The sequence below is a fragment of the Carassius auratus genome, unplaced genomic scaffold (genome assembly GCF_003368295.1).
Source record: "Carassius auratus strain Wakin unplaced genomic scaffold, ASM336829v1 scaf_tig00048939, whole genome shotgun sequence".
In the NCBI taxonomy this organism is placed as follows: domain Eukaryota; kingdom Metazoa; phylum Chordata; class Actinopteri; order Cypriniformes; family Cyprinidae; genus Carassius; species Carassius auratus.
Genome location: NW_020527096.1, coordinates 14,353 through 26,913, shown reverse-complemented (window position 1 = coordinate 26,913; position 12,561 = coordinate 14,353). Strand labels below are relative to the sequence as shown.

Genomic DNA, 12,561 nt, shown 5'->3' with positions numbered 1-12,561 from the left:
TGAAGCTCATTTTGAGTTTGTAAGCTGCCAGGTTTGGAATCACTATGATTTTTTTTTTTTTACTCTGCAAGAATTTATTAAACTGACCAGAAATGCTTATTATTATAAATAATTATTATTGTTTTTTTTCAAACTGGAGTAATACCTGCTAAAAAAAAAAAAAAAAAAAAAATCAGGTATTTGTGATGTTTTCCATTAATAATAATAATAATCAAATAATTTAAATTAAAATAGATAGAGCATTGTCATGAGAGAAAATAAAACAAAATGTATCGTATGTTATAATGGTTTTTTATTTATTATTAATATTTAATATTTATTATTATTATTAAATATCATTTTATTAGAATATTTTCTGGAAAATATAAAATCTTACTGACCACAAATTATTGAATGGTAATTAATTAATGTAATATTAGGTGTGCGACTAAGAATCATTTCTGATATTCAATTAATATTTGAATTATTTCTTTATCAGTTTTCAATTGTATGCAAACACAAATGAAATTTTCTGCATTTTACTGAAAAACCATGTTATTCAGTGTTACGCCCAATTTAAAACATGCAAACTGACGGCATAAAAAAAAAATGTAATCCTGCAGAATATGTGCAAGAAAGGTTAAAATATATAAAACAAACACATAAACTTATTTTCTTTCATTATGGATGAGACAAAACCATCATTTCTTCAGCTGCACATAAATGTTATACTTTGGCTCCATCTGTGTGAGTGTGAATCCTCCTGTTCCTCCCTCACTGTCACTCGCAGGGTTCAGTATCATTCGTCCGACCGTTTGTCCATCACCTCCATCTGTCCAGACTACAGCCTGAAGATCACAAGGCTAGCGCTGGACCAGTCCAAGTAACTCATCACCCGTCTCTCCCTCTGTCCCCTTTGGTTTTTCATGGGGACTTTTCCCTCGTGTCCTTTGTGGACTTTATTTTCCCTCATGTTCATTCTTATTAGCAGTAAATCAGCTTTGTTGTCATAATGTAGTTTTTCATGCTTGTTTTCCACCCTCTTTCTGATCCTTAAGAGGTATGCAGGTTGTATGTGCTACTGTACCTTTAAAGACTTATATACAGTCATGTGAAAAAGAAAAGACACTCTTGGTTTTCCCTTCCCAAATTAATAGCAGCAACTATTGCTTCTCTAAGATCATTACTGACGTCTTTCCTCTTTGGCGTTGAGTTAACAAACACCTGAAGGCTGCCAAAACTTAAAGGTGATCAATGAATCATGATAAATAATGACACGTTGTGATATATCATGTGTTGTTGTTCATATTAAATATTGAGACGTGCCAAGGACCAGATGATTTTTTTTTTTATCATGTCCTGATACTGAAACACCAACCTTTGTTTTTCACATGACTGTGTGTAAATGAGCTCTGTTGGGATGATAGATGAATAATAGATGGATCTGGTTGTGCACTGCATTTATTTACTCGTTTCCATCTTACGCTGATGGATCAGGTCCCTTGAGCTTTTCTTCGCCACCAACCAAGGCACCTGGAGTGGAGAGCACCTGAACAACAAATCCCCTCGGCTCTCTCGCAAGTTCTCCTCTCCTCCGCCCGTCTCCATCCCCTCGCGCACCTCTTCCCCCATCCACTCCCGCAAGCTGTCGCTCAGCTCTCCTGTGAGCTCTAAGGGAGGTGCGTTGGATCTGTCGACGGCATCTTTCTCTGCGGCCGGCAGCCCGACGTCTCCCTACAACCCCGTCATCACCTCCCCTCCACCCACCTGCACCAAAGCCCCTCTGGACCTCAGCCGGGGCCCCAGCTCTCCAGAGCTCAGCCCCTCCACCCCAGAGGAGAGCGGGGGAGCTGCCTCGTATAGACGCCTTCTGTGGGAAGCTGCGACGGAGTATTCGACGAGGTGAGTGTTGTGGGTGCGCTAATGGATAGAAAATCAGATGTGTGACCCTGGAGCACTAAAGCGGTCTTGAGTCGCTGGGGTATATTTGTATGCACTGTATGCGTCAAAATGATCGATTTTTCTTTTATGCCAAAAATCATTAGGATATCAGGTAAAGATCGAGTTCCATGAAGATATTTAGTAAATTTTTCACCATAAATATATTAAAGCTTAATTTTTGTTTAGTAATATGCATTGCTAAGAACTTCATTTGGACAACTTTTAAGGCGATGTTTTAGATTTCTTTGCAAACTAAGATTCCAAATTTTCAAATAGTTGTATCTCGGCCCATCATAACAAACCATGCATCAATGGAAAGATGATTTATTCATCTTTATGGACCTTTCTTTGTGCACCGGGGCACAGTCATGCTGGGCCTTTTTTCAAACAGTTCCCACAAAGTTGGAAGCAAAACATTATCCAAAATGTCTTGATATGCTGCTCATTAAGATTTCCCTTCACTGGAATTAAGGGCCTAGCCCAATCTCTGAAAAAACACCCCATACCTTTATTCCTCCTCCCCTAAATACCTGACAATTGGCACGGTGCATTCACACAGGTAATGTTTTCCTGGCATCCGCCAAACCCAGACTTATCATGAACCGACTTATTGCAACGACCCATGTTTTCACAAGTGTTTGAAAAAAGAAGACTGCATGGCTAGGTGCTTGATTTTATACACCTGTGGCAATGAGTCAGATTTAAACACCTTAATTTCAGTTATTAAGAGGTGTATCCCAATATTTTTTGTCCATATAGTGAAGATAGATGCATGGCTGATGTTGTATGATGTTCCTGACAGCTGTACTGGAGTCAGTATCAATGGATAAGTTCATTCCTGAGACGCCCACGTCCAGTGATTCTGGAGACATGTCTCCATGCCTTTCACCGTCCACCCCACGACACCTCCGCTACAGACCACCTACAGGTACTGCTCTCTCACTATTAGATTTTCATTGATAGCTTTAGCACACTGTAAGAATTAGGTTATGACACATACATATTGTACACTTCAGTAGCATTTTTTTTTTTCCCCATTAAGTTCATGTGTAAGTTGAGGTTTCCTAAACCAAATACATCATTTAGTTTAAGATTTTTAAACCAAATTTAATGGGACATTTTAAAACATCTACTCTTAACAGTCAAAGTTTGAACACAACTGACTGAATGTTTTTTTATTTGCATTACATTTTTATTTTATTCATTCATTTTTGTAAATGGATGAGTTGAACTTGGTTAAAGCATTAAAATCTAAGTCCAGCAAATTAACTTCTTCTGTACTGTTTAAAAAGCATCCCAAAATGCACCTCATGAAGTTGGATTAGTTTAATTACAATAAACAGTCTGCATGGATTGGGAAAAAGGATTTGAATGTTTGCATTAAATCAGATTAAAATTAATTTATGCATTTAGAAGATGCTTTTATCCATAGTGACTTATAGTGCATTCAGGCTAGTATTTTTTTACCTAACATGTGTTCCCCTGGGAATCGAACCCACAACCTTTGTACAAACATATGTTAAAGGAACATTCCATTTTGTCATTTTGCAAAAATTGTAGGAACGTTACTTTTAAACATTCCCTGAACATTCTAAGATTGTAACATTTAAAAAAATATGTTAGACAAACATCCAACAGAAGAAAAACGTTCCATGAAGAAAGTATAAAAAATGTTTCTTTGCAAATGTTTTGAGAACATTTGGACAAACGTTCTATTAATGTTACTGGAAGATCGTTTGCCAGAATGTTTGCAAAAGTTTAGCGAACGTCCCCAGGTTGGCTGGATTCATCTCATATTTCAAAAACAAGAAAATCAAATTTCCATGATATGGTGACTTCATAGGTCAGTCTCCCGATGGCTCCCGTTGTGCCGTGTCCCCCGCGTCCGCCTTCGCCATCGCCACCGCCGCAGCTGGACACAGCAGCCCGCAAGGTTAGATGACACTGATGGGGTCGGACAGCTGCCCTCGCCGCTGAAACACATCTCCCATCGGGTCTTTGAGGAGTCATGACACGGCTCTGGTTAAGCTTTCATATCCTCATCTAACATCTATTCTACTGTCTCTCATTCAGGATTTACCAACCCGGAGAAATCGTACGATAAGGAGTTCCTCATCCGCAGGGCCGCCACCAACAGGGTGCTCAATGTCCTGCGCCACTGGGTTTCCAAACACTCGCAGGTTTGTTGACTTGAATCATTTCCAAGCTGACATTTTGTTCCAATGCCCTGCCCTTGAGTGATTTATCAGTCATAACAGAGACACATATCTTGCAAGGAGGATATAATGCCTTAAAGGTAACCTATTATGCTGTTTTTACAAGATGTATAATAAGTGTGTATGTGAATTTTTAGCTCAAATACCCCACATATAATTTTTTACAGCTTGTTGAAACTGGCACTTTTAATGTACAGTATGAGCCAAAATGTGCCGTTTTGTATTTGTCTCTTTAAATGCAAATGAGCAAGGGGTTCCCGCCTCCCTTTGCAGAAGTAGGCGGAGCTTCAACATCTCATGCTCTGGAAAAACAGTACAGTCTCATGTAATCTGACTGTACTGTGCAGTTAATGCGTGTTTATGAATAACATAGATGGGGAGCATGGCCTCATGGTGCCTTCGCGTGCCATCACATTATGAGTTTGACAAATTCAAGCAGATGACTTCACATTGCTTTCACATGCAATTTTAATTACCACATTCCTATTTAGGGTCATTCTGGTAGCATGTGAAAACAGCATCAGTGAAAACAGGCAGAGATAATGGTAGATTTAGCAACATTAGCCTTCTAATCTTTTGCAAAACAAATTATGACACGTTTGTCTGGAGATGACGTTCGCACAAGAAGCATTGGTATCGATCGCTCTTTCAGAAGTAACCTTTGCACAACTCCAGCGCTGGACTGACCCTCGTTTGTAAGGCAGTCCAGCGTAAAATGATTAGCACAAACATATAGGACTTCTCCATTTTTTTCTCTAGACAGTTCCTTCGAAAATTTAATTGATCCACCGCGTCCTCAGTGTTGTATTGAGATCTATGGACTGTTTATGATTTATTGGGATTATTAATAAATTATTGGAAGGATTTTTACATTTTTAGCATACTTCCCCAGTTGATTAATCAATTATTTTGTATTACAATATTTGCATACATCTCCAGAATATAAATCGAAACATTGGATAAAGTGAGGTTTAAAATTCCTGTTTAATTTTGTTGATATATTAAAGGTTTTTACAGAAGGGATTTTTAATTCCTCAACAGCCATATAAATCATCCTAACGATATATGAACAAACCCCTTCAGAATATAGATATGAATAAAACTGTAATGTTTGGTGTATGTAAATGCTCCTGAAATGGGGGGGGGGGTTAATAAAAACGAATAGCTAAATAATAAAATAAACATTTAAATGTATACTTTGGATGTTTTAGTCTGAAGGAAATTTGTTTCTGCAACAGAATAGAAAAAAATAAAGAAAAACGTAATTGCGTTTTTCTCACAATTTTGAGAACTGTTAATTGTGAAATATAAAGAAAAGGCTGAATTGTGCAAATAAAGTTGCAATAAATAATAAATAGAATATTGTGGGAAAAAAGTAAAAATTGCAAAATAAGATGTAAACTAGAGATTCTGAGAGAAGTCAGAATTGTGAGATGTAAACTTGCAATTTCAAGAAAAAATAGACACAATCTTAAGATAAAAAGTATCAATTACTATTTTATTTTTTTATTCCATGGTGGAAACAAGACAGGCAATGGAAGCAAAATAGTCCAAAATATCAAAAGTGGCTTATTTAAAAATGTTTGTGTTTCATCTCTAAATATATTCCACCATTTACTCTAAATCTTTGTTTTCGGTTGTTCTCAGCTGGTTTTGTAACAGGAGAATATTGATTTGTGATCTAACAAGATTTTTTTATGGTGTTAAAGCACACAAAGCATCCTTAAACTCATTCTCATGCTCAAACTTTTTTCCACTTACGCATGATTATATGATTTATTAGCGGCATTTTTGATTTGCATTTATTATGTGACCCGGACAGACCTGCGGCCCACCAGTTTCAAACAGCTGCTGTGACGTGTCTCACACCTCATGAACGTATCTTTGTCAGACCTGCTTTGGCCTTCAGTCTTTCATCGTGTGCAGTGGTGACTGCTCTGAAATGTCAGCGGGCCCCCGAGGGCCCCGTGCTGTTAACTCATGTCAGGAACAGAGCAGCATATCACTTTGCACTACAGCTACATGCATCCAGAAGACACTAAGGGATTATTTAAATTGCTATATATTAAAATATATATGATTTCATGTTTCATGTTTACTTTACATATTTAGTCAAAATTCTCTAATAGGGAATATGAAAATTAATTATTTAAATCCACTATCATTCCAAAGTTTGATGTGAGTACGATTTAACTTAATTAATACTTTAATTCATCAAGGATGCATAAGATTGGTCAAAAGTGACAGTAAAAACATTTGTAATATGAAAATAATTACATTTTAAATAGTTTAAATACTACTTTATATAAATGCTTTTCATTTGAACTTATTCAAAAATCACGGTTTCTGTGACAAAATATGAAGCAGCACAACTGTATTTTAAACATTGATAAAATAATTTTTTGAGCAGCAAATGATTTCTGAAGATCATGTGACACTGAAGACTGGAGTAATGATGCTGAAAATACAGCTTTGGTCACAGGCATAAAATACATTTTAAAATATAATATAGCTGAAACAATAGAAATTATAATGATATTTCAAAACAGTACTGTTTTTACTGTATATTTGATCAAATAAATGCAGGCTTGGTGAGCAAGAGAGACTTCTTTCAAAAACATAAAAAATAATAATCTTACTCGCCCCAAACTTCTGAACAGCAGTTACAATAAATTAATTTAACCTGTGCATGCACACAAACACCATTTGTGGTGTCTACTCACACTGACCAATGTTCATGTCCGTTCTTCTGCAGTAATGGTTGGGTCACGTTTACATACACGGAGTGCATAAATTACAGGAACATCTTCCCTGAAACGCTGTGTTTGTCTTTGTAGGACTTTGAGATGAACGCAGAGCTGACGACGGCTGTGATCGCTCTGCTGGAGGAAGTGCTGCGAGATCCAGATCTTCTGCCGCAGGAGAGGAAGGCCACAGCTAATATACTGAGGTGACACACCAGCAAACTGAAATCAGACTGCATTTGTGTGCTTTAGTTGCACGAGTGATAAATCTGTACAAATCTGGGAGAATTAGTTTGATGTCTCACTGAAAGTTGAGATAGATCACAGAATGTTTTATTGTCTACTCCTCCACTAGTATTCAAAAGTTTGAGTTTGGTAAAATACAGTAATACTGTGCAATATAATTGCAATTTCCAATAACTATTTTCTATGTGAATGTTGTTATGCATTGGTTGCAATAAGGAATCACACGACGAAGGAGTATACTCTTGACTTAAATGATAGATACTTTTAAACCATAGAGAAACACATCCAAACTAAGCGTAAGCTAAGATAGACAAAGACTAATGCATGGATGAAACAATGGGCCAATGAGATAATTAGTTAACACCAGGTGAATGAAATGACTAATGAAAATGATCTGAAGGAACCAAAAAGACACTAGGTCAAAATATAAGACAGATAAATGTCTGTTACAAATGTATCCTAAAATGTAGTTTATTGATCGAAGCTGTATTTTCAGCATCATTCCTCCAGTCTTCAGTATCACATGACCTTCAGAAATCATTCTGATAATCTGATTTAATTATTATCAGTGTTGGAAACAGTCACTATTTTAGTGAAAACTGTGAAACATCCCTTATAACATTTATAAATGTCACTTTTAATCAATTGCATATTTGCTAAAAGTATTAATTGTTTTCAAAAGAAAAGACTCAAAACTTTTGAAAGACAAGATTTGGGGCAAATTCAAATGGAATTTAAATGATAAGATATGCACTTAATTATATACTCATATGTGTTGAATAAATAATTAAATGACAGAGTTTTAATTCCATTAATAATGTTCATCTTTCCCCAGTGCACTTTCTCAAGAAGAACAAGATGATTCACAGTTGAAGATTGAGGATATTGTGCTCATGGTTAGTGTGACCGCAGCACTGAAGTCTTCCTGAATTGTGTGCATAGATGCATTTCATTCATTCGGTGTCGTTTTATGTGTTCTCTAGTCCGACTCTCCGAGAGCCGAATGCTTTGAGTCGCTGTCGGCGATGGAACTAGCAGAACAAATCACTCTACTGGACCATATTGTGTTCCGGAACATTCCATATGAGTGAGTGCATCACCAGAACAACAATAAATACTTCAGAGCGCTTAAGACTGAAGCTGATGGTGATATACTGCTGAATGTTTGATGAAGGTGTTTGAATTTCCAGGGAGTTTCTTGGTCAAGGCTGGATGAAAATGGACAAAAATGAAAGGACTCCATACATTATGAAGACCAGTCAGCACTTCAATGATGTGGGCAAAAATTATAAACCATAAACATACACTACCAGTCAAAAGTTTGGACATGCCTAATCATATTTTAAAATAATAGTGACTAACACGTGTCTACAAAACGAATTACAGTAATTTAAACAGACGCTTTTGGTATAAAAGATGTTGAAAATCATAAGAAACAAAACTTAAGACTTAAAATATTTACTTAAAGACTCTTGAGATTAAGTAATTTAAAAAATGCATGTTCGCGGTTTTCTGATGTTGATTAACAGTATGTTATATTATCATAATATTTAGTAGTAGTAGTAGTGTTATAACTCATTTTAAAATAAAGACAGAAATATATTACAATTGCAAGTTATAGTTGTACTTAAAAACATTAAGCACATCAGACTATACAATTATTTAAATAACTTGCGGACATGGATTTAATAATTGCATTAAGCTATATCAATTATTATCATGCAGCATGAACAATGAATGAGCAATGAACAAAAATTATTTTCAGCATTTGTTAATTTACTAACATTTTTTAAATCAAACATGAACTGACATGAACATAGAATGAAAAATTGTACTTTGATTAACTAACGTTATCAAAGATTAATAAATGCTGAGAAAAATATAATGTTAAATGTCAGTTCATTTTAGCTAATGCATTAACTAATGTTAACATATAGGACCTTATTGTTTTTTTTGATAAGCAAATATATTGTACTAACAAGAGTACATATAATCAAACATGTCAGGAGTAGATATATATGTAAATATAAATACATATGCACAAATACAAGTTAGTACATAAATAATGCAAGTTAGTAAGTAAATACACATTTACATATTACAAAAAAATCTTGTACATATTAAAACAGTTGCAAAATTCTTATTGTGTTCAAGTTTTTACTTTTGCATATTGTCTCCAAATATATTATGATAAAAATTTAAGATTTTTTTTAATATATTAATTAATTTTATGAATATAAAGTTTTATTATAATTGTAATTAAAGCAAATAAAAATACAAACTTCATGACCACAAAATAAAAACATTTTAGCATGACATCAGCTTCTACAAAATTAACAAGAATTGTAGCTTTTCTTTGTAAAAAGAAAAAGAAAAAAAAAACGAATTTTATTGTAGGTTCTCTCTCACAAAAAAAAAATTCACAAACTCCTGCTGTTCCTCCAGCACTTTCTCACATCTTTAAACCTGAAAAAGACAACATTAAATATGCATGCATTGAAATGTAAATGTGGTGTGAGTGAGTCAGTATAACTTCTTCTCAATTTTTTGATCAGATGAGTAATCTGGTAGCGTCTCAGATCATGGCTCATGCAGACGTGAGCTCCAGAGCAGCGACCATTGAGAAGTGGCTGGCCGTGGCTGATATATGCCGCTGTCTCAACAACTACAACGGTGTCCTAGAGATCACATCCGCTCTGAACCGCAGCGCCATCTACAGGTTAAAGAAGACTTGGGTCAAGGTTTGCAAACAGGTGAGTCGAGAAAGCCACCCAGATTCCAAAGGATTGTAAACTAGTGTGAGCATGTGTCCTCTTTTCCCCAGACATGTCCTGGCCCAGAGGCCCGGGATTTCTAAACTGCTAAAATGTCTGGGTTTTGCCTTTGTTTTCCTTTTAAAATGCTATCTACAGTCCTCATACATTATATATATATATATATAAATGTGTGTGTGTGTGTGTGTGTGTGTGTGTTTGCTTTGCTTTGATTTTCTTTTCTTTCGTTTTCTGTTCATCACGTACATCGATTGCTCAGTTTTGTGCAATGCCTGCATGCATGCTTAAATGATTAAATACAACTATTTTACTCAGAAATATTATCACGATTTTAGTCATTGTTACATTTGATCAAAATTATAAAATTTTCACATAAGCACAGATCAAGAGAACATCAACTTGCATGGTTTGCTTGCAGATTTAGGTGTCAAACGGCCAAGAGAAAGAAACTGACTCAAATGATTCGCCAACCCACTACGAACTCCCGAACTTGTTCAAATGATTCGCGATCCCACTACGAACTCCCGAACTGATTCAAATGATTCGCGATCCCCAAACTGACTCAAATGATTCGCGAACACGCTACGAACTCCCAAACTGACTCAAATGATTCGCGAACCCGCTACGAACTCCCGAACTGATTCAAATGATTTGCAAATCCGCTTTGAACTCACAAACTTACTCAAATGATTTGCAAACCCGCTTTGAACTCCCGAACTGACTCAAATGATTCGCGAACCCACTCCGAAAACTCGAACTGATTCAATTGATCATAGATCTCTTTCAGTTGTTTGAATTGGGTGATACTTTAAAAAAAATCTAAATCCTTAGACTGTGGACAGGCAAAATAATCAAATTAAGTATCAAGAAGTATCAAGGCATTCACTGTCTCTGTCATCTTAATCCCTTAATCCCCCTCTCTCACTCTGCACATTGAGTTTCTCTGTATTATGAAATAAGCACTTTCAATAATCTGTATTAATTATGCAGCCATCAAATGTCCCAACGATCACAGTCCTACTACTGATGACCTTATAAATCATAAAAGCACATATTTTTCTAAGAGTATAGCCACCATGTTTAGTTTTGCTAATAGGTTAAACTTTACCTGAAGGTTCCTGCTCTGACTCAAAACCTGAACTGTCCACCCCTAGAGGGGTTCAACAGCAGGAGCACGAGCAGCACTACTGCTACTGTTGCTTCCTTCGTCACATTCAAAAGAAAAAAGCATTAAAAAAAAAAAAATACCGTATCCCCATCAGTAAAACAGTGTCCTAGTTTTCATTAAGATGCTCTTTTAAAACATCTATCATTATATACATTTGTAATATTGTTTTTTTTTTTTATCGATTTTATCTATTGTAAGTCGCTTTGAATGAAAGCGTCCATCTGCCAAATGATTATGTAAATATTAGGGTGGAACAGGTCAACTTTTTCACAGTTCGGTTTGTTTCATGGTTTTAGAGTCACCTTTTCAGTATCGTTGTATGTGCTATGTTTATGGAAAAACTAGACTTTATATAATTTATATTTATATAAATAAATATATAAATTATATTTTGATTATATTTATAATTTCTAACAACAAAAAGAAACATAAAACTTTTTATAAAAATAAAATAAACTGACTTTCAGGTTTTTTTTAGGAAGGTCTTGCATTAGTTTTTAGGTACAGAAATTGAATAAAGTAATCATATGTAAAACTGCATAGCATTTTGTACTATGAAAGATTATTTTTCATTAAAGTTACAAAAGGTTTTCAATCAAGAGCAGTGAGTGATTTCTTTGTTGTTGCTGTTTGATTAATATAAAGACTTTAAAAGAATGCCACTTTCATTTGAGCAGAATATCTCAATAGAAACTCCTACTTACATATTTGCTGATGTTTTCAGATTACAAGGACTTTTTCCATAATGCAGAAGGAGCGTGTGTTTATGGCTGCCAGGTTGTGAAGATAAAGTAAACAACTGGGAAGAAAATGTATCAACTCATGACAAAAGCTTTGATTGGGGGATTCACACTCTTGAAACCTAGCAAATACAAGCTTGTGGAAGCTTCTTACCAATGCAAGATTATGCAATAAAAACCTTTTCAGGATAAATAACAAGTAGGAAAATATTACAGTTGATTATGCTTAATAAATCTATAGAAGCAGAAATCCTGATCACGATTAAAATATGATACATTGTACAGGCATAGGTCAGAATATTTTTCAGTCATTACCTTTAGCAAGTAAAGAAAAGAAAAGAAAAGAAATCCTGGCCAGGACAGGAAAAATGAGGAATGATCACCTAATGTAAACAAACACGGTTTTTGAGATTTTGGTGCATGTCATTCATTTTAACCATGTGGGATTTTGCTTATTTTCAGACCAAGGCACTTATGGACAGACTCCAGAAGATAGTTTCATCTGAAGGGAGGTTTAAGAACCTAAGGGAGACTCTGAAAAAGTAAGTTTGAGTTTGTAAGATTTACACATGATATATACAGTATAAACTCTGTGATTTTATACTAAGAGAGATATTTGTTCTTCAGCTGTAACCCTCCGTGTGTGCCCTATCTGGGCATGTACCTGACGGATTTGGCGTTTATCGAGGAGGGAACGCCCAACTTCACAGAGGAGGGTCTCGTCAACTTTTCTAAAATGAGGATGGTATTTAC

General features: G+C 35.4%; 1 pseudogene; it reads left to right on the top strand.

The window, feature by feature from the left end:
- Positions 1 to 12,561, top strand: part of LOC113089234 (ras-specific guanine nucleotide-releasing factor 2-like) — a 31,996-nt pseudogene that overhangs the window by 16,850 nt on the left and 2,585 nt on the right.